Genomic DNA, 26,986 nt, shown 5'->3' with positions numbered 1-26,986 from the left:
CGTCGCGATCGACGCGAGATACTTGTCCTCGAGGGTAAACAAAATTCCTGTGTGCCGATCGAATGTATCCGAATGCCCGGGACGAAAATATTCGTCGACCGTATCGGATTCGCAATCGATTCGCAGTCGAACGATGATGAGTCGCCGCGGTTCGAGCGAGCCCTTGCGACGAACAGGCGACTTTTTATCCGAGCGTAGAGAACGGGATCGAAACGAAAATCGATCCGATAAAACGGAGGTTGGAAACGGAGGGGATCCGCTTCGATTTCGATCCAAAGCGAATGGACCATCATTTTTTTACACGATCCGATCCGTGACGAACATCTAATAGCTGATAAATCCGTGCCATTAGGTTTTCAACTGATGGTTTCGTGGGTACACGAAGAGTTCGCTCAAACTTCCATCGATGCTCGGGTCCTTTGTCCAGGTTTAGAAACGATCGATCATCCCCGTGGTTCGTTTGCTAATTAATCGATGCGAGAGAACAGAAGAGGTCGTGTGTCGTTAAGCGGAGAATACGCGAGAAATAATCGCGTTTATTTTTATTTTTATCCTTCCCGATTATTACGATTATTATTATTATTATTATTATTATTATTATTACGAGCATGAAACGAAACGATTAACTTTTAACCCGCGATTTTTCCAAACAACGCGATCCAAACGCGATATCCATCCAGATCGTGCTTTCGCTCGAGTCGCAATTCTTTTTTTTTTTTTTTTTTTTTTTTTCCCCTTTTTTTCCCCCGAGATATGCGCGGGAATCGAAGTTTTGAGGAGGTTGAGGAGGGACGGGAAGGTTGGATGATCAAACTATTTTGCATCGCGCGCGCATTAACAACTAATCCATACCAACGTTCCCGTTTCCGTACCGTTCGTGGCTAATTAACATTTCGAATACCCGATATGAGCTGCAAGTACGTGCGTGGCACGGATAAAAATAACTGAAAGAAGACTTTCAGTCGAGGACACGTTGTCTAGGAGGGCGACACGTGAAGTTACGCAAGGTATAAATCTTGCCCATTTCATTTTTCTAATTCCGCCGCTCGTTGTACGAACGAGTTTGGGGCGAATGGAGGGTCGAACGGCGGCCCCGAACGATCGTTTCACGTCAGCTTTGCTCGATTTCACGAGCAAAGCGTATATACGCGCGCCTCTGAAAGTTTAATCGCGATGCAGCTCGAGCTGTCCTACTGGAAAGACAAGCCTTGTCTCTCTCTCTCTCTCTCTCTCTCTCTCTCTCTTCACTTCGAGGAGTGGAAACAAACGAAAACGTCGAAACGAATTCCAATCGCGAGAGAGTGTTGTGCACAACCCCCGTTTCTAACCCCCGCTTTTTCAAACGGCTCGATAATACAAACTTTTGCAACTTGGGCGGTGTAGTAGCAGCGTGGCAGTTTCGTATGAATCCTTTAAGCGGCCGCCTTCGAGCTCGAGTCGATCTCCGCGGCAAATTTTACAAGGCAGATCCCCCTCTCCTCCCCCACCGCTCCCGGCCGCTCTACAACACGGATCGAATCGAATCGATGCCGGTTTAGACCGACTTTACGTCTTGCATATTCCAAACAACGCGCATATACAAGTTCCGTGTATATGCCGTGGCCGTATCAGAGGTTGAAACCATGCTTGCGTTCGAAACGATTCGCTGGTGAATTGTAACTGGTTAATTAAAAGGAACGAAGAAACTCCTCGCGAACGATAAGAAAAGCTGGCTCGTATCGTCTTCGACACGTGAAGCCGTTACGTAAACCTTAATATGCTGACCCTTGAAACGACGACGATACGTCGTTTCGATACGAACCAATGATCTCGACGATCAAATGCGTCCCTCGCGCTCTTTTCCTTTTTCTTTTTCCCCCGCTCTTCATTCTCTTTCCCCGCGACGGAAGGAAGAAAAGAAGTCAGATAAGACGAAGAGAAAAAAGGCGTCGAAATTAATCGGAGGAGCAAGAAGAAGAAGAAGAAGAAGAAGAAGAATTAATTAGGAATCTCTGGACGTATATCCCGTATACGATACGGCCAACTGTCACCTCTTGAAGGGAAATATAATACGTGTGTATATACACGGTATAGCGGACCCGTGCGTTCGGCACATGCACAACCGCGTTACGTAAGTCCACTACTAAATCTGCCAGCCATTTTGCGCGCGCGGCCGGCGAGCGATCGCGCGACTGCGACTCCGCACCTACTTATATGCTGAAACGAACGAACGCATCGCGAGCGAGTGGATGTGAGCGAACCCCTCCGCGGCCACGACCGGCCACCCTTCTTCTCTGCCTGCCGCCCATCCATCCTTCCGCTTCTCCTCTCCCTGTTCCACCACGCTCCGTGGCCAACGCAACGCGGCCGACACTGGGCTAAAACATTTTGAATGTCACCGTCAGTTAACCGACGAGTACAGTTTTCTACCAGCCGTATTCTACACAACGCGACACACACACGCGCGCGCGCTCACCACGAATCCACCACCACGCTCTCCGCCGTATTACGTACGTATCGCGACGCGCTATGCATCGAGATCGTTGCGGTTCACAATTTTAAATAACCCGATAAGCGTTATCTCGCTCTCTATTTTTAATCGCCATTTTTTTCCTTCTTTTTCCTTTTTTTTTTCTCTCTCTCTTCTTCTTTTTCGCCAACCCGTTACTTATCAACCCATTTTCGAACGCGTTTACGAACCGATCCGAACGTGGAATCAACGTTCAAACGGTGTCGCGCCGAATTCGAGCTCACGTCGTAGACACCCTATCGGTGTCGTAGTATTAGTTTCGAGGCACGAAACACGCAAACAGGCTTTTAGCCTAGAGACGGTGATCAAAGTTGAAAACTGGGTCGATTCCATTCTGTTTCATTAATAAATAAGCGAGTTTCGGTTTTTCTATTTTTTTTTTTTTTTTTTTCTCTCTCTCTCGGGGACCGAACCGGTTGATCGTTGGTCGAAGCGGAGAGAAAAACACGCGGGAGAGAAGTAGAGAGAGAGAGAGAGAGAGGGAGAGAGGGAGAGTAGAGGTAGCGAGTCGGAAAACACAGGGTTTCCCGCGGGCAACAAAGGAATTCGGTTTCTGGTTGTGGTCGTGAGGCCAGGCGTAAGTAATAATCATTAAAGTCCTTGAGTAGCGTGCGTAGAGGAGAAAGGTTATTCGAGGCGGGTTATTCCGGGCGTTCTTTCCAATTGAAAAGCTTTGCGCAATTCGAATTCTTTCGTCAGCGTCTCAAGTACAGGCCGGGAAGTGAGAGAATTCGCAACTCGGGGGAAACAATGAAGAATAATTCTACGCCGGTGGCGCATAAAGGAGCGGGAGAGAGAGAGAGAGAAAGAGAGAGAGAAAGAATTTTGAAAATATTCGTGGAAGCGGAGTTTTCAAGTTGTCACAATGGCGCAACCTGTTGCTCACCGGGCTTAGAAACTAAAGGTTTGCGCTTAAACGTAACGGACATACTTCGTTTGCCTCTTTTTTTACACCCAGCATCCAGCTAGGTTTTTCCTAAGTGCAAACGATTCGCGCGGTCATGCGCGAACCTCTTTCTCTCTATATATATGTATATTATATATGTATATTATATACATATATATCTATGTATATAATATGTGTATATATATGCACGTATAAATTTTTTTCTCTCTTTCTTCTCTCTTTTTTTTTTTCTTTTTCAAATAAAGAAAGAATCTCATTCTCCTCGATTCGCAACGAATTATCTCGCGTTGGTTGCAATTTATCTTTCGATTTTTCGTCGCATCCTCGTTTGTTTCCAATCGGCGAGGCGAGATATAGGAAAATTGTTATAAATGATTCCTCAAAAATTACGATCGCGTATCGGGGAATATACTTACACGTTTTACAGGATATCGCGATTCCATTGTTGGAATTAAATGCTGGTAGTATCGTGGTTTTCTGGCGAATTTATGTGACGAAGCGTAACAGAATTAACTGTGGCGCGCGGCAAATTGGTTGTGTTAATTTTTCACGTGCATTTTCACGACCGCGTATTGTTCCATGGAATTTCGCGGGATGCAAATATTCGAAAGGGCACTTCAGGCGTACATTTTGTTTTCACGAAACATTAAAATGAAAAAGGTCCATTACGATTCGTTCGAATTTAATTATCGTTATTTCAAACGGGCCACCGGTGTTTATTTTACATAAAAATGCTGACTTCGGATTTTACGCCACCCGTAAAATTCTGTTGCATTTAATATCTTTATTCGTCCGAACGCTCCCAACGCTCCACGCCGAAACGACGACTCCACGGGTGTTGCGCACCACGACCACGCGACGTCGATAGTTTTATTGATACATCGCTATAGTTCTCCGCCAATTCGCATAATAATTTGAAACGAAGATGCAACATGAATCGTTCGATCATTCGCAACATTCGTTCGAATCGTTCACGGTTAATCGGTTATGCGCGAGATCATAGTTTGTATATAATTCCTCTCGTAATTTAACTTTCGATCGAATCAAATTTTCTTTCTCTTTTTCTCCCCGTTTTCGCATCTGTGCGAAAAATACGACGACAACAACACAACCGGTCGTTTCGGTTTCGTACTTTGATCGCGTTTTCCTCTCTTCTCTTTTCCTTTTCTCTTTCCTTTTTTTCTTCTTTCTCTTCTTTTTTTTTTTTCTGCCAGTCACTATTTGCATGCAACATGCGAATACGACGACAATTTTTCATTTCCATCGTACGAAAGAGAGAAAAAAAACTGATGGCGGCAAAGTAGGCTTTTCTCCTCGCGTTCGATTCTTTTCTTCTTCTTTTTCTTCTTCTCCTTGTTTCCCGAAAGAGAGGAGTAGGGTCGCGTCTCGTCGGCTACCATCATACGCACGATCATAAACATTACGCGACGATTGCTATTCGATTTCTCGTCACGTGTTCGCGAAAATTGAAGTCGGCATTTTCGAACGGGATGGAAGGTGGGAGACTAGCAGCAGGCTCGATGGAAACCTCTCGCCGCTACTTAAGGACTTTGACACGCTATGCCTGTCGTTCTAAATCGAGGTCAAACCGAATTTTCTAGTTTAACCTACTAAATAAGGCAAATTTCTGCTTTCTAAAACAAGACGCTACGCCGGTTGATCGTAACTTCACCGTGAACTACCGCCACTCAAAATTAGTCCCGGCGACTCGAGGGATTTCCGAACGATCCAAGCGCTGAGACAGAGCGGCTTTTAGACGTAAAAAAAAATTGTATCTCCATTGTTACGCTCGATCCCTCGCTCGATACCTCCACATCTCCACGTCGGATATTTCGTCGATATTTTTTCTTTTTCTTTTTTTTTTTTTTTTTGCCTTTCATCGATACCCTCGCCTCGATAGAATCGATAGATCGATCTAAGAATCTAAGAATTCGTTCTTTTTCTCTCTCTCTCTCTCTCCCTCTCTTTGGAACTACTGGTACTTTCGATGTAAATAGGTTCATTTCGAAATTTAAAGATGCCGCACACGATCCCCCACCGTTCCATGTAGTCCAGTGTCAACACGCGAAGAGAATTTCATATTGGTTATTATCATACGAATATAGCAGGCCTACGATGACAACGGATTACATGAATAATTGTCACGTGCACACCGAACGCGATATGTAAATCCGCTATTATTTGATACAGTTGCGGCAATCGTTTGTTCGATTCGATGTTGCTCCTCACGATCCTTTGTATACTTTTGACATGGTGGATTGGGCACTGTTTACAATTAATATCGATCCATTCTTTCGCGCGACATTTCGTCGGATTAGTCGCGAAACATCGCGCTCGAAAATCTGCACATACATATTTGAATCGTCCAATTTCCATCCTCGCGATAATTTCGCAAAATTTCGAGAGCGAAGCTTCGACGGATGATCGCCAGCTTCCACCGCCAGTTTCCAAGTTTCCTCTCTCTCTCTCTCTCTCTTTCTCGTTTCTTCCTTCCTTCTTTCTATCCATCAATTTCGGAAGAGTTTCGTCGCAGCTTCGTCGATCAGCAAGCAACGGTCGAGCGTGGAACTTTCTCGATCGCAGGCGGTTGCATTACGATTCGAAAAGTGTCGGGGACTGTGTCGTTGCGAAGATCGCGAGAGGAAAAAGAGTAATTCCGAGAGGATCGCGTCACTCACGCGTTTTCGGATACACATGTTCTCTTTCTCCTTCTCTCTTTCCCTTTCGAACGAGATTTCGATCAGTGAATTTTTTCACGTCACCAGCCGCGATGCCTCGTGACGCACGCGCGAAAATTATCGCCGATCTCCGGCAAATTAATTATAAAATAACGCGAATTTCTCGGGACTCGAATATTTCGACTCGGCCAAACTCGCGCCGTTTTCTCGAAGTTTCGCAAGGTCGGAGAAGATGAAAAAGTAAGAGGAAACGTTTTTTTTACTGGAGATCGGTTATTAATGAACTTTTCGATCGAGTTTAATCGCGGGACCTTTGCCCCATGACAAATTTCCACGATAAATAGTTGATTCGTAAATAGTTACACAGTTACTAGCTAAACTAGTTGGCGATTAAAAATAATTCGCAAATAAGTCGGGACAACGGATAAGAGAATGGTCTCGAGCACGATCCATATTCGATCCAAACGTGTTAACCTTTTTTTCCAAAAAGAAAAAGAAAAAAAGGAATCCTTCGACTCGAAGATATCCGCCCAATTAAAAAGAAAAAAGAAAACGGGTAATAAAGTGATCGGTGAACGAGATGCTCGTCCCCAACTCGTTTCGCGGAACCATCTATTTATTCGTAATCACGAAAACACGATCACTTCCCATGGACGTGGTGTTAATTTTACTAAGTTACCGCGTCAATAAACGTCCACCTCGAACGTCGTCTCGTACGGCCGGCATAAAGCGCAGACGTCCGCCGTTTCGATTTATCATCGAGGAACGACCGGCCCGTTTTATCGTCTCCGCGAATATTCGAGGTTAAGAACGGATCGTGGTCGGGCCACGTTGCGCCAATATCGCAATCCGAACGACGTTTTTCCTCTTCTCGGGGAAATCGCGGATTCCATCGTTATCTGAACGTTCCGTTCGAACGAAGAGAGAGAGAGAGAGAGATAGGATTCAACGAAACCAAGGATCGCGACAAAAAGCGACGTTACAGGAAATCGCGCGCTCGAGCAACACAACGATATAAGTGCGGCCGGCTCGAGCCGGCTCGTTTCCCTCCCAGCATCCGTGTTCTAATTGCCTGGCGAATCGAGCGCGCGTCGCGTCGATCGGCTGTAATGCATCCAACGGCTAGACACCGTAAACAGCGAGAATCCGTTTACCTAGGTGCGTGTCATTATTCGAAAGGAAATTTCATTCCGAGGTCTCGATTCTATCTATCTATCCATCTATCTATCTATCTACTCTGAAGCGGATAGGCACGCCAAGATAGACAAGAAGCTGGAGAAACGTGTCAAGGAAAGATACAATAATAATCGGTATCCTCCGCGTTTCATTTTCCTCCCCAAGTTTCCGCTGTTGCAAGCCGCGCCAAACACTCCGCGACTTTCGCGTTTCGGTCGCCCTTGAAATGTTGAAAATGCACAAGTACCGGTCGTTACGTGTTCCGGAGCGACAGGTTCCCCTGGCGAAACACGTGACGCATTGCGTATACTTTCGCAATCGTTTGCCCGTGCGTCCCCTGTACCAAGTGCTATATGCGCGAGGCGACGCTATTTAACTTGCAAATTACGGAGAAATCGTTCAATTTTTCAACTGCCTTCGAAACGACGAATTTTCGTTCGCCGCGTTTTTTTTTTTTTTTTTTTTTTTTCCTTCGTCCATTGGAGAGAGAACAAACAATCTTAACCGGTAGGAAAAAAAAGAAAATATATATATATATATATATACACGTATTTAGAATGAGAGAGAAAAAGAGGAGGAGGAGGAGGAGAAATGTTATTTCGTTCGTAACGCACGCGTAAGGGGCCGTCAGATGATGGCCGTTTTCCCGGAAAAGGGACGTCTCTCGTTCTCTCGAGGCGGCGCTCGACATTTCGGTGTTCCTACGGGACACCTGGCAACCAGCGTCGGTCGGACATCGAAACCCAAGAAGAAGCCCAGAGGGAGAAACGTAACGGACGCGACATAAGACCGGCTCGAACCAACGTAACGAGGTCACTCGTTATACGAGAGGGAGGACTCGGCGACGAAAGGTAGACGATCGTAGACGAAACACCGATAAGACCGGTTGGAGAAGGCGCATCGAACGCGGCTTGCGCGAAATGACACATCTTCGGCGCACACACCGAATGGAATTTCTCGACGTGGAAAATCGTCCATCCGTCCATCCATCCATCGTTTCTCGTCGAATCTCTGAAGGGCCACGAGCCACGATCCGAGTCTCTTTCGATTACCACACCACCACGTTTTCTTACATCTATTTAAATTCGCCATCCAAATCGTAAGGATGAGAACGGAAAAGTGTGTGGGCGGGAGGGGAGGGGGAGAAAAATCGCGGAGGAAAGAGGAGAAAGAAAGAAAAAAGAAAGGAGAAAGAAAATGGGGGAAAAGAGAGGGGAAAAAAAAAAAGTCGCGGCGCGGCTCGTTGAAGAGCGCACAATCTTTTCGGCCATTTTGGTGTCTAAGAAGCTCTCTAGTGCGTCTTGTGGCCTGTCGATCTCCCTCCCTTCGACCTCTCCTCTCCTCGCAACCCGACAGCTTCGTCTTTCTTGCTCTTTCACGCACCTAGAATCGCATACGATGACACGTGCACACGCTCGTTCCATACACACACGCGCACGCGAGGGCACTCCTCTTTCCGTCTCTATCTTTTCCCCTTATTCTTTTCCTCCTTCTCTTCGCCTCTCCACTCTCTTTCTCTAATCCTCTCTCGCTCCCTCTCTCTCTTTCTTTCTCGCTCCCACTCTTCCTCCATCCTTCTCTCCTCCTCCTCCTCCTCCTCCTCCTTCTCCTTCTCCTTCTCCTCTTCTCGCTCGCTCCCTCTCTCTCTCTCGCGCTAGGTTTCAGTCCGTCTTACTCGCACGCCCTCCCCCTCCATCGGCCCCTTCCTTTCTTCCCTCTCGGTGTGTCTCGTGCGCGCGAGCGCCAACGCATACACACACGCTTGTACACACGTTGACACGAACCCTCGCACACCAACCAACGGATCGCGCGTACAGCACGTAAGTAAGTAAGTAAGTAAGTAAGTAAGTAAGTAAGCGAATGAGCGAGCGAGCGAGCGAGCGAGCGAGCGAGTGATGTACATGTACGCGTAGACGCGTGGTATACTCGCGCGCGATTCGTTTCTACGATGATTCGCGTCCGTCGAGGTTTTCTCGAAAACGAGGAGAGGAGGGGGTGGGGGGGAAGGTAGGAGGGAGGGAGCGAGAGAGGAGGGGAAGGAACGAGAAAAACAATGATCGCCGGTACTCACTCTCACGACAGGAAGAATCACGGGTTGCACTTCCTTCTCGCGTGACGATCGACGATGCGTCGTCCTCCGTCCTCAGAATGGTTGGTAGCGGCTCGCCACTCTCGTGTCGAGCCGGTAGCCGCGCTCCGGGCGCATCTTCCTTGACATTTTCCTCGGCGAAAAAAAAAAGAAGGAAAAAAAAAAAATCGCAATCTTCTCTTCGCTTCTCCCTTCTTGCGTATATATATATATATATATGATGATGATAATATATATATATGTGTGTGTGTGTATGTGTGTGTGTATGTATATATATATATATATATATATATATACTTTCACGCACCGAGCAACAGAAACGTGACAAAGAACGTAACACAGAGGCGCGACCGCGAAACGATCGACGGCCGCGAACCGACAAGGTCTCCGACGAGGAACGTAGCTGCTCGCTCGTAGACTGACACGCGTACGAAAAAGGAGACCGAGCGCGAACTAACGAAATGGAATCGACGGTTGCACCGAACTCTCCAGTTGTGCCGCCTCCCCTCCACCGTCTTCCTTCCACGCTAGGAGCCTGTTGCTCTCCTCCGTTCGATCCTTCCGATCCTCTCGAGAGCGTCGCTGGTACTCTTCTCTCTTTCTCTCTCCCTCTCTCTCTCTCTCTCTCTCTCTCTTTCCCTCCCTCTTTCTTTCCTTCTTTCTCTCTTTTCGTCTTCTCTCTTTTTTCTTCTCTCTCTCTCTTTCTCTGTCTCCTTCCTTCACCCTTTACTCTTACTTTAACTACCGTTTTAACTATTTCACTCGATTCTTCACTTTCGTCGTCTCTCTCTCTCTCTCTCTCTCTCTCGCCGTCTTCTTCCGTTTTCCCTTTTTCCCTCGCGATCAAAATTCGAACGCGAGGAGAATTTCGCGTCGGAACGACAGGAAATTAACGGGCGCGCACGCGTTTCCACCGCGCGGATTCGAGTTTTATTTTTCTTTTTTTCTTTCTTTCCTTCCTTCTTTTTCTTTTTCTTTTTTTTTTTTTTTGTCACGTTGATCGTTCGACGCCGACGATTATCGCGATTATCACACTATTGCCACTACGATCCTATATATCCCCGGCTCCTCCACCTTCTCTCCCTCTCCCTTCCTTCTTTCCTCCCTGCCGGTTTCGTTTTTCGATCGTACGCGATCGATGCGACGACGATCCGTCGATCCGTTCGACTCGGCGAATGGTGTGATTCCTCTCTGGAACGGAGAGTTAGTTCCCTTGTTCGTAGCGGTACGCCGTAACCGCAAGAGCGGAGCGGAAAACGAGGAGTTTATGCGGCGAGGGCGTGAGTACGAAGCGCGAATCACGGCGCGCGTGCACAACAACAACAGCAACAGCAGCAGCAGGCGACGACGACGACAACGGCGGCTCGTCTCGATCGGAAGTATGAAACCACGGATTCCTCGATATTTTTGTTGCACCAATCGACAAGGTTATTTCGCGACGGCCGCGTACACCTTCCTTCTCCGTCGCTTTCTTCACCGTTCCTCTCTCTCCCCCTCTCTCTCTCTCCGTCTCCCTCTCTATTTCTTACTCCCTGATTTTTCTTTCTTTCCGTGCGTTTTTCCCTCGAGAGAGAGAGACGCGCTTTACGCACCGCCGAGGAAAACACCGCGTCTCATTCTCGTCGATTCCTTTTTGTTCGTTATTCCGTTTCCTTCGTTATTCCCGTCTTTTCCCGTCACTCCCCCTTGTTCTCTCTCGCGTGTTTCACCGGCGCACAGGCGAGAGGGAGATGAAGCGACACACGCACACGCACCACTTGCCCAGGCCTCGACGTTTGATCCGGCTCCGGATATGCGACGTTCGTCGAGTTGCATTGGGTCGCGCTGCGCTCCCGTAACTGCATCCGCGTCGGACGGTGCGGCTTGCGCGCTAGGAGCGCCGCCATCCAACCACCCCACCATCTTCGTCCCACCACCACCGCCCGACAACACCACCGCTATCCTCCTCACCACCGACTCGCGCCACTACTACATTACTACTACTACTACTACTACTACTACTACTACTACTACTACTACTACTACTACTACTACTACTACTACTCTACTACTACTACTACTACTATTACTACTACTACTAATACTACTACTATTACTACTACTACTAATACTAATACCACTACCACTAGTATACACACCACTACCTTTCCACTATGCGTTACCAATACACGTCACTTTCTTCTACTCCACGCCACCACTACCATACCACGTTGCAACCACGATCCCTCTTCTCACTGTCGATCTCGTATACTCGTAATCGTGCCTCGTAGTCATCGTGGTCGTCGTCATCGTCGCGATCGTCGTCGTCGTCGTCGTCGTCGTCGTCGTCGTAGTCGTCGTTCTCCTAGCCTAGTCATAGTAATAGTCATAGTCGACATTGTCGTTCTCACCGTCGCCATAGTCCTCTACCGATCTCTCTCTCTCTCTCTCTCTCTCTCTCTCTCTCTGTCTCTCTCCCTCTCTCTACTCCTATTCTCATATCGTAGCCGTCGCGCTGTTACGATCAAGACCACCACACTCCTTTACCTTTTCGTCATTGCCATTCTTCTCGATCGCTCGCCGCACCACGGCCACCGTCACCGATCGATAGACTTTAGATAGATTTCTCGTCCAGGATCAGGCAAACTTCGATCCCAATTATTGTCGATATTTATTATTGCCAAGTTTTCGACTTGGAGAAATGGATTCGGACGAAAACTTGGAGATGTTACGTTGCTCGAATTTCTTTCTCCCATCATGTTGTCATAGATCGTTCGGTTCAACTTAACTGTGCCTGTCACTCTTATCGATCTCCTCGCCCCGCTCCCTTTCCCGACTTTTCCTCGTGAAACGCTATCCTTCCAGGATTCGATTCGGCAATGCCTCGATTAGATTTCGAACGAGCGTTTCTCGGAAAAAGAGGGGGGGGGGGGAAAGAAGAAGAAGAAGAAGAAGAAGAAGAAGAAAAGGAAGGAGAGAAAAAATTGGCGGCCGTTCGATCCGCCGGTAAAGCTGCAAAGAAAAAAAAAAAAAAAAAGAAAGAAAAAGAAATCGTTCTCGTCGTAGAGAACATTTCCATGCGATAGTGTAGCAGTTACACGAGCTCGGCCGATTCGCGCAACAGAACACGCGCGCAGACGTTTGGTAACCCGGTTGATCCGTTCCCCGTCCCCCCTCCTCTCTCTCTCTCTCTCTCTCTCTCCCTCCCCGCTCCTCCCCGCTCCGTCGTGGCCATGACACTTTTAATAGGAGACAATTTGATGCAGTTGCTACTGCGATTTGAAATTTAAAAGCTAATCGCTATGGCGCAGAGACCAACCGCCGACACAGCGGCTTTTCCGGAGATCGACAGACCGACTTTCCATCCTTTCCTGTTCCTCTTCCATCAATGTTCCTCGCCCTTCTTCCCAAATTCATCCCACTCCAATCGTCATTTTAATCGATTTATCGATTATCGTTTCGCGATTGCCTTACGTTACGTATCGTCTTTGCGTATCTTCTCGCGAAATCTCGAATAAATTGACCGTGAAACTCTCGTTAACTGCGGGGCGCGATAAACGCGACTTCACAACTTTTATCCGATTCTTTCCGCCCGCATCTTTCTTTCCGAATCGAAAATAACAATAACGGACGGGATATATTCCTTCCTCGTCTCTTCCTCTCTCCCTTCTTCTTCTTCTTCTTCTTCTTCTTCTTCTCTTGACAAGTTATTTCGCGGAGGAAAGATGTCTTCGCTCTCAAGCGACGAAGAGTGAGAAAAAAGGAAAAAAAGGATTACTCGAATCGGCCGAATATTTCGAATATGCACATATACGTATATATATGTATACATACATATATATATCTACGAATCGGATGTTCGAAAGTCGAAACGACTTCCCCTATCTCTACACATTTATTGGTCTATCTTATCGCGAGCAAGCCTATCTTTTTCGCGCACCGTTTCGAACTTTTACGCAAGACCTCTCGGAATAGCTGACGAATCGAGGAGGAGAGGGGAGGGGGCCTGGAGCGAAGAGGAGGAATAGACTAAAGCGGGAGAGAGAGAGAGAGAGAGAGGGAGAGGGAGAGGGGATCGGCGAAAGAAGCGATCAAGAGCCCGGACCTTGAGGCGGGCGGACGGTTCGGTTTAGGAATTCGTTGGATAATCTCGGGGCACGGCGTGTCTCGGGTTTCAAGATGGCAGTCGAAAGTGGCTGATTAGATAGGAGGCCCCCCCCCTCTTCCTCCTCCTCCTCTTCCCGTGTCTTGGACGCCTACCGTCTGAAGAGAACGGACAGGACCACGTTTTTCGAACACGGAGAACGGAGACGAAGAACGTTCGTGTGCAACCTCGCCAAATTATATATGTATATATATATATATATGTGTGTGTGTGTGTGTGTACGTATGTACAAAATATACAATTGAACGCGACTTCGCAGAAGAAGTAAAGGCCACACGCCGTTCGACCGAACGTTAGCCGTGAAATCGATTCTTCCACGTTATGCTTGACATTAAATTTTCCATCTTCTAGCATTCTTCTAGCCGCGCGGCGCCTTCCAGCTTACGCGGCCGACCCACAGCCCGCTCCACCGCGCCTTTCTCTTCGCCGACCAATGCCCACATCTCGCACCGAAAAATCTACGCCTACCCGCGCGCGGCCAGCAAAGTCGGGAACGCTTCTTCGGATCGCTTCTTTCGAGGCAAGACGGGAGAGAGATGGAGAAATCGTGCGGTTCGAATTCGCCAAACTTTTTTTCCACGCGAATCCACCGTTTCTTTATCGCGCGCTCGATCGCGATAAAAACTGTGGACTGACAGTGTGGCCGGAAAGGAGGCGAGGAGGAAGGGAGAGACGCTATTCGTCTCCAGATCTTCGGAACCGGGCCTGTCGGTCAACAATACACACAACAGCGAAATTCACGCGTGAATTCTTCCTCTTCGCGACCGCAGCTCACCCGCGTACCGCTCCCGCGGTGGCAGTGGTCGGATACGCGATTCTGCGCGTGTATACGTATGTACGTAAGTACGTCGATGCCACGTGACGTCTAAATTCAGTCGGCCATTTTGGAGCATGATTCATTTGTTTAGAATGGGTTGGATAGGAGTAGGAGGCGGAGCCACGCACACGCCAAATCTTCGTCAACGTTTTAGATTCGAGGCGAACGCGTCGATCGTGTCCAACTTTCGTCGCGCGTGCCTTTCTCTCTCTCTCTCTCTCTCTCTCTCTCCTTTTCACTTTACATTTTTTGCGCGACGCGCTCTCCGAAATTCCTCTCCTCTCCTCTCCTCTCCCATCCGTTGATCGCCTCGATCGATCGAGGAAATTTCGTCACGAAATTTCGTCGTCGCGAAACCCGATAGAACTCGAACGACGGCCGACCGCGTTAGCGTCTCGGCGGAGACTCGGGATCAAGGAGCGCGACAAGGTTACGAGGTACACGCTGTTCCCTCGAAAAGGGGGCATGAATTATTTATCATCGGGCGCGAATAAAACGAAAGGAGAGGAAGGCGAACGCACGGGACAATGACGATCTTATCTATGCTACGCGTTATCGAGCGAAACGGAATCTTCCCTCCCGGGATCTCGCTTTCTCCTTCTCTGGAAATCGCGTCCACGTCATTTCCATTTCAACGTCACGTCGGGGACAGCGAGAGCGTGGAAGAACGCTCCGGTCCAACGATCCGTTCTTCCTTCTTTCTTTCCTTCCTTCTCCCTTTTCTTCCTTGCTCCGCCCGACATATTGCCGAAACTCGGCGGCGGCGGTTGCCGGGGAGAGACGGGACGGGGGCCCAAGGTCAGTGGCAGTGGGTCAGTCGAGCCAATCGCGTGCCTCGTCCGCCGAAGGCCGCGCCGAATTCGAAGCTCTCGGTCTCTCGAGAGGGAGACGAATCGAGAGAGAGAGAGAGAGAGAGAGAGAGAGAATCGCCTGTTCGCTCGTTCGCCTTCGCTTTCGAGCTCGTCTCTGGACGAGCGGGGCACGAGTTTGAGGTCCAGATCGAGGCACGGTGACGTCGCATCGAGGCCCGAGGAGCGTGAGGCGCGCGTCGATTCCGGTGTTGGGTCGGAGCCGGTGCATGCAGGAAAGAGAACGGACAGACCGGTATGCGAGCCGGCCTTGACCGTATCTCCGCTTATCGCCACGTTCCACGCTCGACGTCACGCGTCACGTTGCCGACGCCGTTGCGGCGATTTATCCGCCCCGTCGGAGACCACGACGGCCACCGCACCGCGACGACTCTCGAGCATTCGTCGCTGCGACGCGGACCCATCCCCCTCCTCCTCCTCCTCCCCCCTCCCTCCGTCCCTCTTCCCAGTTTCCATCCGCCAACCATCCGCCCTTCTCTCCAACAACGCTTCTTCCGAACGCAACAACGCGCTTTGTCACAACGCCGCCGGAAATGCTATGCGCAACCTATGCGCAACGTTATGCGTCGTATTTTACAACGCGAATCGTTTTACAACGCGTTATTAATTCAATTAGAACAAACACCCGATTCGTTTCGCGTTTACATTAGAGCGAATGGAACCGAAGCATCGTTTGTGAAATCGTTCGCATCGTTTGCCCGGGCCTCTCTCTCCCCCTCCCCCCCCTCTCCTGTTAAGCTTCGCAGCACGCGAGCGCAAATTTCCACGTCAGCAATTACTTAAATTAATTTCGCGATAATTGTATCGATTATGCAAATTATGTAATTCGTTTTATTAGCCGGCGATACGTATTATTATCGTAACGAGCGCTCGCGAACGTAACGAACCACCGATCGTGCCGCCTTTTCTACCTTTCCAATCGTCCCGATGTAACCGTCACCGTTTAATAGCGTCTCTCTCTCTCTCTCACTGCGATATATCGGATGAGAATACATCGGCGAAGGATTTTCGAAGGAATTCGAGGCAACGTAGCGCTAATCAACTTCGATCGCGCGCGTAGAAACGTCGTTTACACCCCTCGAAGCGTCCCCTTGACGCTTGCGTTGTATGACACCGCGCGCTTTGACCAACTCGCCAAGCCGAGACCTCGTCGTCTTGAGAAGGGACGTTTTTCAAATTCTCCGCCTCCACGTCGAATTGAAATTAAATTGTCGAATTTCCTAAAATCTCGAAAACCTTGACCACGTCGATGCTCTGCGTTTTATCGGATCGAATTTATTATCCGAGTTGAAGGGGATTCGTTGAATAACGCGAATTTTTTCGAATCGTTCTTTCGAATTCCCGAGGGGAGAGAGAGAGGGAGAGAGAGAGAGAGAGATCTTTCTTGATTGGACGGAAGGATCGCAAACAGAGCGCAAGAAAAGGGAGGGGGACGGATCGATCCCCCTTGCATCGGGTCCCGATAAAATTAAACGCGTCATTACCAATCGATAAAGTCGAATCTCGCCAACCTTTGTAACTAATAATTTGTGATTAGTTGGAGCGGCTCCAACGATTCTATGCACTGATAACTCGGCAAACTTTCCTCGTCGCTGCCTGCAACTCGTCGCGCCCTGCATATCGTCTCGGAATTAAGTTCATCCTCCCTTCGATCGATCGATCCTCCTCTTTGCTCGCCGAGAGAGAGAGAGAGAGAGACAGACACCTCCCGCATCCTCCCCGTTCGCATCCTCCACCACGAGAAAATTCGGAAAATTCAGCCTCTCGAGAGGAATACGAGTCTGTGTGTATATACATATATATATATATAGATATACGTACACATCATAGCCCGCGTGGGAAGAGCAGCGACCATAGCTCTATATAGCGAGTGTTGGAAAACCCGTCTCTCGTCTCGCCTCTCGCCGCCGCCGCTTCGTCTGGCCATATTTTGGCGATACCTACTTGTTGCGCGAGGAACGAGCTCCGCGCTGTTGGTACTGTACATATGTACGGCGTGGCGTCTACATGCATGCACACATACATATCGAAGTGGGTGAAGCCGACGGGTCGGGTCAGGTTTGGCGGCACAGGTAAAGGGAAATAAACTCGATCGAAAGCGAAACTCTAGCGGAATCGTTTTCGAGCCGCGGTTCTCCTCGAAACGAGGAGAGGGAGGGGCGGATGACCGGGTTTTCGATGATACCCGATGATTGTTATTGAAGGGTGTGTATCGGTGGAGCGGAATGCAACCGCTTTCCACACGCGGCTTTCGATCGGCGTGGGGTGCCGAATCGGTCGAAACGTGTCCAATTGACGTTTAATCGAATAACGCGCTTAATCGTCGGGGGCCGAGAAGGGTGTGTGTGTGTGTGTGTGTGTGCGTGTGGTGGAGAGGGTTTGCCCCGCGAAAAGACTCGGTTAACCGCGTTTCGTCGTTATTAACGGCTAATTTCCCGAAAATTATCGGAGGAACGACGGCCTTCGGCGCCGTTTAATCCACTGGAAATTCAATGCAACCCGATTTTACCTTTGATCGGGACCTCCTCCTCCTCCTCCTCCTCCAACGCGATTTTATTCCCCCGCCGATTTTAGTCACGTCCTCGCTCGCAATCGCGCGTAATCCTCTTTGTCTCTATCGTAACAACGCCTTTATGGTAATCGTCCCCTTCCTCCAACCCCCCCTCCTCTCCAATATCGTCATTTCCTTCGATATTTTCGCGAATAACGCGAATCGATACGCGGTTTAATACCCGATAGCCCGATATTTAATCGATTTATCGGCCTAATAGTTGGGCCCGCCTCACCAACCCGCCAAGAGTTGTAAAACGGGTGAGCGCAGGAGAGCGAGGCGAGAGAGGAAATAATGGAAACGAGATGGGCGAGATGGAAACGAGGCGAGGCGCGTGTAATTCGTACGGGAGGTGAATCGAAACGTGGGCGAGGGGAGGCGCGAGGCGAGGCGGGATCAAAATTTTCGCCAGGTTTTTCGCGCGTGGCTCGGGTCGGCAAACTGTTGCTGCGCGACATTGGACGATCCACGGTATGTAGAGCGGAGCGTACATAAGGGAAACGGGGGCGGTACATGCTACGTTTCCATGTATTTCGGAGGTGGCTTCCCGCTAGTCAACGGACTGCCCCCACTACGCCCGACTTGGAAAATTTCGGGGGTAACCGACTGCGCTTTAAACCGCTTCTCTCTCTCTCTCTCTCTCTCTCTCTCTCTCTCCCTCTCTGGCAGCAGCGTCAGCTGCCGTTCCACCCGACCTATATATTCGGCAACGTTATATATACACACTTACATATATATATATGTATATATATACTAATACCTACTGTGCATCCACCACGTAGCCAACGGCGTCGATATAAACGCGGTTACTACTTGTTGCTCTAGTCCCAGAAACTGACAGTGTCCGCGCATTTCGGACACTTCTCTCCTATCCCACCCAACGTGAACGGGCGGCAGGGAAGGGGGAGAGGGGCGGGCGGGCGGGCCAGTGACTCTCAACTTTTCGATTTCGTAACCGTAACCGTAACCGAGTGTCGTTCGACAGGTGCACCGAAAGAGCATTATATTGCGTAGCTACCAACAGTTCCGCTCTACTTACGCTCGAACGAATCTTCGACCGGCCGAGGAAGGCGCGCGAGGAAGGAGAGTTTCGAATCCGCTTACCTACGTTACGACTCGTGTACGTACTCGACTCGGTAGCGCCGTCGATCGGGGCGATTTCGTTCCGAGTTCAAGAAAATGGATGGAAAGTAAGTAAACGTTTTCCACGTTTCGTAATTTCGACGGCCAATCGGTAAACGGGAAGCTATCCTCGCGTGATCGAGGTTCGAGCCGAAATTTTTTATTCGAAATACGAATATAATATTATATATATATATATATGTATATATGTATGTATGTTTCAATCGCGTTATATATATTTCTCTTCGTATATCTCTCTTCGATCGTGACATTTATACATTCTGAGATATATGGAATATCCTTGAAATTTTAAGATCTTTCTTTTTCTTTTTCTTTCTTTTTTTTTTTTTTTTTTTTTCCCGCTCAAGGATGAAACGCGAGAATCTCGACTCGATTCTCCCGTGTCCGATAATTTGTTTCTCTTGTTCCTCCACGTAGATAACCGTTTAATCGTTGTTACGCGTCGATATTCCATCCACGTTTTGTCCTTCCATGTTTGTTCTTCTTTCGTTAATCAAAAGTTCCTTGGAAACTTTCCTTGGAAACTTTTTTTTTTTTCCCTCGCGTGAGTAAAAGTAAAAACTCCCACGCCGAGGGAGGGGGGGAGAGGGGGGGAGGGTTAGTCGACTCTCCCGAGCGGGGAAAATTTTCCAAAGATCTGATTAAATTGTGAAACGGACTTAAAAAGAAGAAGAAGAAAAAAAAAAAACGGGCACAAGAGGAGGAGGAGGAGAAGGAGGAGGAGGAGGAGCGGGGCCAGCGTATCGCCAGTGGGAAACTTTTACGAGCCTTTAATTATCATTTCCCATGGGTAGACGCCACACGGTAGTCATCGATACGGCCGACCGATCCATCGGGTGGACATTTAGGGGGATAGGGGCAGGCCAGCTGTCGTCGATACTCGCAAAAATCGAAGAGAAAGAAGCGATAAAGTCATCCTTTGCCGAATCGGAGGAGAACTACTCGAGCTTGAATAACTCGAATTGATCCTTCGAATCGACTATCTCGATATCTCGCTATATCTCGTCCTGTCTATATAATATAATCCCAGCGTCTAACCTCCCCTCATCCCTCCCACCCTTCTCCTCCCATTTATCCTCGATTCGAAATTGAATTCGAAGGTGGGAGAAAGAAGAAATGTAGAAACAAAGGGAAATGCGGGCGAGTCGCGGTTTCCAACGGAAAAGTTGGACGACGACGACGACGACGACGACGACGACGACGAGTCACGTCCTCTCGACGAGTTGGCGGAGTTACTCCAGAAGGCTCGAGTCGGCGTGCATGCGGTGGATGCATCCGATATGCATGCAGACACCGAGACGCCTGCAAAGCGTCGTCGTACTCGCCGTGAGCTTGTATTCGGGTTGTAACCATCACCACGACCATCGACGGGTTCGTATGCGCACGCTTCTCGTACCCACACACGTACGTACGTACACGAACGTCGGTCGGTTCGGTTCGCGTCCACGGTTTCGCGTAAACGCGTTCGAAACTTGCCACGTGCTTTTTCGTGTGTGTACACCATTTGCACGGTTCGTACACGTAGGAGAAGCCGGCGGCACACGTGCGGCAGACAGACAGAGGGTACTCTCACGGATGGGTGCAACGCGGCGGCTTCGATCCGCACACAGCGGCCCGCCGCGTACGTAGGAGCGCGCGCATGGATGCGCGCAAATGGCTCGGCCGCCTGCATCGCGTGCATGTGGACGCGAGAGGCTGCTAGGTGTGTGCACGTGTGCACGCGTGCATGTGCAGCCGGCGCAGCCGGCTTGTATCGCTGCGAAACACGATGTGGAACACACTCGCTCTCGATGGGTCACTCTCACTCTCCCGGTCGAGAGGGAAATTTGGCAGCTGTTTTAAACCCGGCTAACCGGCCAAACTAACCGACCCCCCCTCCACCTATCCACCATGGTCCTTCCACCTCCTGCTTCCGCCCCTCTCTCTCTCTCTCTCTCTGTCTCCTTCTCTTCCCCTTTCTTCCTCCCTCTCGCTTTCGCCTCCCTCTCCTCCTCCTCCTCCTCCTCCTCTTCCTCCCCGAACTCGAGAGCTTTAACCGAGAGAGCTTTTTGGCACTTTGACGCTCTCCCTCTCCATCGTCCGCTTCTTCTCTCTCTCTCTCTCTCTCTCACCCTCTCCTCAATTTTTTCTCCCCCCTTTTCCCAAATCCTTCCATTCCCGTCATCCCCTTCCACGAAAGCGAAAAGTCGGCGAGGTCGCGCCGATTTCTTCTTCTCGACGAGGGAGAAAAGACGCGAGGATGTGATTCACGTGCGAGATCGAGCGAAAGAAGAAGAAGAAGAAGAAGAAGAAGAAGAAGAAGGAAAAAAGGAAAAGAGAAAGAAATCGACGCGCCATCTTCGACGGTTCGGCAACGGATGCTTATGTATATACGACTCGTGCATACATACGCGCGCGTGCATAATGATACGCACGTATCGCTTCCTTCTTTCTCTCGCTTCGCCGCTCTCTCTCTCTCTCTCTCTCTCTCTCTCTCCCTCTCCGTCTCCAACTCGCCCGACTCGTGTGTAGCTTTTTTACCACACTGACCTAGGTTAAGTCGGCGTACCGAGTGCCGAATAATAAAAGCGACGAAACCGCTGACCCTCCCCTCCCCATGCAAAAACCATGGCGCGTATGCACGCGTGTGTCACGCAGACTCGTACGCATGCACATACGCAGAGTCGAGTTCGAAACCACCGAACCCACTCTCCCTCCTCTCTCGGCCAAATATAAATGCATCGGTGTGTACGCGCTATGTACGTGTGTGTGTGCGGCCGTCGGTAGAATGCACCGAGTGGCACACAAACGATCGAATCCAGTCCCGAGGGCAGGGCCACGGTCACCCGAAAATACGGCTGCTGCTGCTCCCCGAAGCTCTCACTCTCGTTCGCGTTCACGTTCCCGTTCGTTTCCTCCTCTCTTTCTCGCTCCCTCCCTCTTCCTCCTCTTTTTATCCTTTTTAGTTTCACCACCCTCTTCCTCTCTCTCTCTCTCTCTCCCTTCGCCTCGCTGCCTTTCAATGGCTCGCACTCTCCGCGCTCGTATTATATTGTGCGCGCTACCGGCTGATTCACGAATCGCGGCCCTCTCTCTCTCTCTCTCTCTCTCTCTCTCTCGAGGTAATTCGAGAATTTCGAATTCCTCGCGGAAAATTCACAAATTTTATTTTCGAACTTTTTCGAAGGGACGAAACAATCGATATTACGATTTTCTTGCGTGTGGAAAGGGGAGGAGAGAGAGAGAGGGGGGGGGAGAGGGAGAGGGAGAGGGAGAGGGAGATGGAAGCAGCACGCATAACGCGCAGGAAGAGCGGGTCCGGCGCGGTGATTACGCGCTCGAGGCACTCTTGGAACAAAGCGTCCTCTGTCCCAGCGAACGCGACGACCTATCTCAACGCGTACCAACTCGCGGCGTTGTGCACACGTGTATTAACAGGGATATACACGGAATCGAGGGGGGGGGGGAGGAGGAGGGGGTGGGTGAATGGTCGGGCGTGCGGGAACCGGGCCATTCGCGGGGGGAGGAGGGGCGAAAATATCGAGAGAAAAAGTGTATCGTCGCGCGCGATTCACGTCACGAGCGTGTTCCTTCCCCCCTTTTTTTCGTTTTTCCTTCGCTTTCCTTTTCTTTTCTTTTCTTTTCTTTTCTTTTTTTTCCACGCCTCTTCCCCTGCCCCCGTTTCTCCTATTTCGCGAGCGAGCCGAATGCACCGATGCATCGCACCACGACGACAATTCCGCCTCTGACTCACCCGCGATACAGTCAGGTGAGTCAATACTCCGATAATAAGCCAACGCGGCTGCACGCGACATCTCTCTCCAATCTTGACGCGTAAAATCGGATTGATCGGCGCGCCTCCCGCCTCGATGCAACTCTTTATCACGTCGGCCTCAACGCCGTCTTATTTTTCGGCGTAGGAGCGCGGAAACGTTCTTATCTCTCTTATCCCATCTCTTTCGGTTCGCAGAAAAAACAAAAAGAGAAAGAGAAAGGAAAAAGCGTCGAAAATCCGTTCATCGTTGCTATTGTTATTATAAGTTATTATAAGTTATCATCATGATCACCGTTAACATGGAAACTTTCCCAACTTACGCTTACATTCGACTACTTTATTCGATTCCATCGAACGATTTCGCGCGAAACTCGACTTCTCGACCTCGAAAGATTCGAAAGAAAGAAAGAAAGAAAGATATCGAAAAGTTGCAACAATGTACTCACCGATTCTCGCCTGTACGCAGTGTGCACAGCTGCGCGAGCCTCAAGGCTTCAAGGTTTCACAGGCTTCCGAAACCGAGGGAGCCCCTCTCACCTCACCCGGTAAAAATTCCACCTTTTTCACAGGAAGTCGTTCGTTCGTTCGTTCGTTCGTTCGTTCGTTGAACGCCTTCGATCGTGCAATCGCGGCGAGCTGGAAAAGCTGTAATATCGTAGACGCGGCGACTTGTTCGAGACCATCCGACACGCGTCTTTTCGTCTTCCGGCACCGCGCGCGCGCTACGAAAACCCGTGGAATTCACGGGATCGCGATAAAAATAATCCCCCCCCGGTCGATCGATACTCTCTCGTGCAAGCCGCGTTGTACACACGACGAGTTTAACGAGCGGACGCACACCGAGGAGGCGTGCGAGGACGAGGTTGACGAGGCGACACCGTTCCCGAGATTCCGCCGCTCCGATTCCGACCAACCGATCGATTCCTTCTTCTTTCTTTCTCTTCCTTTTTTTTTTTCGAACGCAAAGTTTCGATACACACGCGATACTTGTTGTTACTTTTATTTTTTATCGGTACTCCCCTTCCGTTTTCAACACTCCACGGAAAATCGGTATTTCGTCGTCGAGAACGAAGAGTGCAACAATGATGATAATATATAAATAATTCGGCAACACCGATCGCTCGCTCGCTCGCTCGCTCTCCTCTTCCGAAACGAAACGAAAAATCCTCCTCGCTCAACACAATACGAGAAAACTGCACTTGGATGGATATCGCACTTTAAGTATCATCCGATAAACGATAAGCGTTCGCTGTTAAAAAGGGTTATCTGCTTATATATCCGATAAATAATTTTCAACGCTTCGATATCGAATTCGCGCGAACAACCAGGAGAGAATCCATCCCGGTTGTTGTTGTTGCGCCAAATTGCAACGATCGCTCGCCAACCAGGTCGGGGATGAAAATAAAGAGGAGGGGGGAGGGGAAGGGGAAGGGGAGGAGGGGGGAGGGGAAGGGGGAGGAGGGGGAGGGGGAGGAAGGGAAGGGCGAGAGGGGGAGAGATAAGAGAAGAATTTTTCCTTCGAGTCAGCTCGAGGAAAATCGTCAGCGTCTAGACACGCGCGATTTCTTAACCAACCAACACACTTTTATTCGGCGGCGACTCGAACGACACCACACACGTCCCTGGATCTTGGCTTGCAGCGAAAATGGACCGTTTAGGGCGGCGTTGGAGACCGTTGGAGAGCGGTGGCTCGCTTCAACTCGGGTATCGCGTGCACGCCGGAGGAAGAGACTGCACCTCGTGCGTGTGGAAAGTGCAGTTTAAGCGCCGGCCGCGAAGCTGATTCGCCAGCTTTGCTTAAAGTGTCTCTGTTTCGCTGACTCGGACATGTTGTTCCGTACTGGCCGCCTGCACGTTCCGTGCATCCAGATAACACCCGTCGATTCACTAACCTGCCTCACTCCTCCGAGCTACAGGCTGGTCCAAATTCGGCGACCCTCCTCCCCTCTCTCCCTCTCTCTCTCTCTCTCTCTCTCTGCAAATCGGACGTCTCGTTCGCGATCTCGATGTCTTTTCGCTCGCGAATTTCTTTCTTTTTCGGTAAAAAAGTTTTTCGTTTTTTTTTTTTTTTTCTTTTTCTCGTCACAATTCGAACGAATACGAGCGTACGAATCGTACGCTCGATCCATTTGTTTCGATCGTTTACTCGAGACTTATTTATTAAAACGAGATCTCGATCTAATCTTTATCGTGTTCCGCGATCCCGCTCGATACTTTATCTTCCTCGTCCGTTCTCGTTTCGTTTTCAATGAATGAACGAATAAATAAATAAATAAATAAATAAAATATAATAACGAAATTTACGCAGCGACCGATTGATCGACGTTATCGCGCGATGTCGTAACATCCTCGTCGTCGATCGTATCGCGACTATCGAACACGACTCGAAGAAGATTCGATCTATCTGGACCGTGTCCAACTTCGGGGACAGAAGTTCTTTCTCTTCCTCTTCTCTCCCTTTAAATCGCGTCTCGTCTCCCGCGTGTTGAAAACACGCGCGCCTCACGCGTAGATCTCTGGCCTTTGTTTTCGTCCTCTCTCGTCGACACGAGGACGAGCTCTCGATAACGCGCTATTATTTCGGAAGGCAGGGGACGAGGATGATCAACGCAACAACAACAACAACGACAACAACAACAATAAAATAAAAGCGAATAATAACTTTACTTATTCGGAAAGAAGCGAGGATCCGTTTAAAAAGGAAAGAAAGGAAGGAAGAACGCGATGTCAATGACACGCGTTAAAAAAAACACGCAGATACGGATCCCGACTCTACGATCTATCCTCTTATCCCGTTTCCAGAATTTTTCTCTCCTTTTCTTTTTTTTTTTCCTCCCCTTTCCCCTCGCTCGCTCGCACCAAACGAGCGATGATATCGATCCAAGATTACCGGTTAAAGATTACCCTCGAATCAGTTGAAAAGTTTTTCACTTTTATCGATAATAATCCCTTCTATTGAAAAACTATTTATACACGTATATATTGTCGAACGCGAATCTCTCCAATATCGATCGCAGCAGATAACAGGTGCGAACAGGTTTAAAAAGAAAAAAAGGTAAAAAAGCCGAGTAATCGCGCACGTTTTCGTTTCGTTCGAAATCGTGAAGAGAGATAGAGAGAGAGAGAGAGAGAGAGAGAGAGGAGGCGTCGTTTATCGGCACGTTTATACAAAATAAATATATATATATATATATATATATATATACATACATACGTCTACCAAAATACGAGCTCGTTATCTGACAGGCAGCTCGCAAGTGCTCACGTGTTGTCCGCCGCTCGATAAGATTGCGTCGTTATTTTGGTCGAGGGGAAGAGGAGGAGAGGCGGGGAGGACCGAATTAATTACAGAGGAGAATAAAGACGCCCCCGCCGCATCGACGCATACGACCCAACGATCGTCGTAAGCCGGATTAATCGAATTCTATCGAGAACAGACGCGCGCGCGTCATCGGCCACGCGTCCGAGGGACGACCTTATCCGATACGCTATTTCGGCGATGATAACGTCATTCCGACACCCTCCGCATTTCACCGTGTCCGCGCAATGTCACCGCCGTGTCCACGCCGCTCCCCACGTAGCCGTGGCGCGATGCAACGCCTCGCATCCCGATCGAAAGTTGGCCGAAATTTATCTCGACGAGTTACGAATTAATCGCGTGTATCAAGCATTGCCAGCAATCAAATATCGCGCGGCGAAAAGAAAATACGCGTGCGTGTTCGAAATCGGGAGCTCGATCGATCTATCGTCTTCTCGCGTGACTCGGAACCAACGAGTTGCGGTAGCCCTGCCTGCCATCTTCCACTTTTATTTATTTGCCTCGGGATCTCGTTACACTCGTTCGACTCGTATATACGGGGGAATCCGTGGCCGTGGAATCGCGTTGCGCCTACAACGCCACCTCGTCCTACCGCCACCCGATTCCAACTCGTGATCGCCGATCGATCACCTGTGCGCGCGTCCGTCCTACAGGATGGATTCATTCCGCTACCTCCCTTTCCCCTGTCCTCTTTTTTTTTTTTTTGCCGGCACGTCAAAACGAGAAACTGGTTTCCCGGCGTGTACGGAATCGCCTCCCACGCGGCTCTTCCTCTCCGTTACTTCGCACGGAGGCCGAGGGGAACCGCTTTCGCGTTCACTTCTCGCCGATCCGAAAATAAATCGTCCTCCTCCTCCTCCGTCAAATATCCGGGGAGACTTGGACTTCCTCGCTTCCCTCCCCGATCTTATCGGTCGATAAAATTTCAAATGTCAAATGAGAAAAAGAAAGGAAAAAAAGGAACGTCCGGCAAGGAAGAGGCGGGGAGAGAGGGCGGCGAGTTACGGAATTGATTCGGGGGGAGAAAACC

At 49.4% G+C, this 26,986-nt stretch overlaps 1 protein-coding gene across 6 annotated transcripts in view; it reads right to left on the bottom strand.

The window, feature by feature from the left end:
- Positions 1-23,999, bottom strand: part of Eip93F (Ecdysone-induced protein 93F) — an 88,638-nt gene extending 64,639 nt beyond the window's left edge. For 3 of the 6 annotated variants that reach the window (XM_086902388.1, XM_086902392.1, XM_086902393.1), the window contains exon 1: positions 9,342-11,303. The gene's annotated coding sequence lies outside the window, so the exon portion shown is untranslated. Of the gene's footprint in view, positions 1-9,341; positions 11,305-23,083 lie in introns of those variants that run through there. The other 3 variants (XM_086902391.1, XM_086902389.1, XM_086902390.1) reach the window with 2 other exon arrangements.
- Between the last annotated feature and the right edge of the window lie 2,987 nt (positions 24,000-26,986).

Source organism: Apis florea, unplaced genomic scaffold, assembly GCF_048593485.1.
Source record: "Apis florea isolate Af1SG1 unplaced genomic scaffold, ASM4859348v1 contig_2272_pilon, whole genome shotgun sequence".
Lineage (NCBI taxonomy): Eukaryota > Metazoa > Arthropoda > Insecta > Hymenoptera > Apidae > Apis > Apis florea.
The sequence above is the reverse complement of the archived record's forward strand: the minus strand, read 5'-3'. Positions and strand labels throughout refer to the sequence as shown.